Here is a 2,284-nt window from a genome sequence, read left to right as displayed (position 1 = left end):
ATTCTGACTGGTGTGAGGTGATATCTCATTGTAGTTTTGATTTGTATTTCCCTGATGCCGAGTGACATGGAGCACTTTTTCATGTGTCTGTTGGCCATCTGGATGTCTTCTTTGCAGAAATGTCTGTTCATGTCCTCTGCCCATTTCTTTTTTTTTTTTTCTTTTTTTTTTCCATTTTATTTATTTTTTCAGCGTAACAGTATTCATTCTTTATGCACAACACCCAGTGCTCCATGCAAAATGTGCCCTCCCCATTACCCACCACCTGTTCCCCCAACCTCCCACCCCTGACCCTTCAAAACCCTCAGGTTCTTTTTCAGAGTCCATAGTCTCTTATGGTTCGCCTCCCCTCCCCAATGTCCATAGCCCGCTCCCCCTCTCCCAATCCCACCTCCCCCCAGCAACCCCCAGTTTGTTTTGTGAGATTAAGAGTCATTTATGGTTTGTCTCCCTCCCAATCCCATCTTGTTTCATTTATTCTTCTCCTATCCCCCTACCCCCCCATGTTGCTTCTCCATGTCCTCATATCAGGGAGATCATATGATAGTTGTCTTTCTCCGATTGACTTATTTCACTAAGCATGATACGCTCTAGTTCCATCCACGTCGTCGCAAATGGCAAGATTTCATTTCTTTTGATGGCTGCGTAGTATTCCATTGTGTATATATACCACATCTTCTTGATCCATTCATCTGTTGATGGACATCTAGGTTCTTTCCATAGTCTGGCTATTGTAGACATTGCTGCTATAAACATTCGGGTACACGTGCCCCTTCGGATCACTATGTTTGTATCTTTAGGGTAAATACCCAGTAGTGCAATTGCTGGGTCATAGGGTAGTTCTTTTTTCAACATTTTGAGGAACCTCCATGCTGTTTTCCAGAGTGGTTGCACCAGCTTGCATTCCCACCAACAGTGGAGGAGGGTTCCCCTTTCTCCACATCCTCTCCAGCATCTGTCATTTCCTGACTTGTTAATTTTAGCCATTCTGACTGGTGTGAGGTGATATCTCATTGTGGTTTTGATTTGTATTTCCCTGATGCCGAGTGACGTGGAGCACTTTTTCATGTGTCTGTTGGCCATCTGGATGTCTTCTTTGCAGAAATGTCTGTTCATGTCCTCTGCCCATTTCTTGATTGGATTGTTTGTTCTTTGGGTATTGAGTTTGCTAAGTTCCTTATAGATTTTGGACACTAGCCCTTTATCTGATATGTCGTTTGCAAATATCTTCTCCCATTCTGTCAGTTGTCTTTTGGTTTTGTTAACTGTTTCCTTTGCTGTGCAAAAGCTTTTGATCTTGATGAAATCCCAATAGTTCATTTTTGCCCTTGCTTCCCTTGCCTTTGGCGATGTTCCTAGGAAGATGTTGCTGCAGATGAGGTGGAAGAGGTTGTTGCCTGCGTTCTCCTCAAGGATTTTGATGGATTCCTTTCTCACATTGAGGTCCTTCATCCATTTTGAGTCTATTTTCATGTGTGGTGTAAGGAAGTGGTCCAATTTCATTTTTCTGCATGTGGCTGTCCAATTTTCCCAGCACCATTTATTGAAGAGGCTGTCTTTTTTCCACTGGACATTCTTTCCTGCTTTGTCAAAGATTAGTTGACCATAGAGTTGAGAGTCTATTTCTGGGCTCTCTATTCTGTTCCATTGATCTATGTGTCTGTTTTTGTGCCAGTACCATGCTGTCTTGATGATGACAGCTTTGTTATAGAGCTTGAAGTCTGGAATTGTGATGCCACCCTCTTTGGCTTTTTTTTTCAATATTCCTTTGGCTATTCGAGGTCTTTTCTGGTTCCATATAAATTTGAGGATTATTTGTTCCATTTCCTTGAAAAAAATGGATGGTATTTTGATAGGGAGTGCATTAAATGTGTAGATTGCTTTAGGTAGCATAGACATTTTCACAATATTTATTCTTCCAATCCAGGAGCATGGAATATTTTTCCATTTCTTTGTGTCTTCCTCAATTTCTTTCATGAGTACTTTATAGTTTTCTGTGTATAGATTCTTAGTCTCTTTGGTTAGGTTTATTCCTAGGTATCTTATAGTTTTGGGTACAATTGTAAATGGGATTGACTCCTTAATTTCTCTTTCTTCAGTCTTGTTGTTGGTGTACAGAAATGCAACTGATTTCTGTGCATTGATTTTATTTCCTGACACTTTACTGAATTCCTGTACAAGTTCTAGCAGATTTGGAGTGGAGTCTTTTGGGTTTTCCACATATAGTATCATATCATCTGCAAAGAGGGATAGTTTGACTTCTTCTTTGCCGATTTGGATGCCT

The sequence above is a fragment of the Meles meles genome, chromosome 4 (genome assembly GCF_922984935.1).
Source record: "Meles meles chromosome 4, mMelMel3.1 paternal haplotype, whole genome shotgun sequence".
Taxonomy (NCBI): Eukaryota; Metazoa; Chordata; class Mammalia; order Carnivora; family Mustelidae; genus Meles; species Meles meles.
This window is presented reverse-complemented; position numbering follows the sequence as displayed.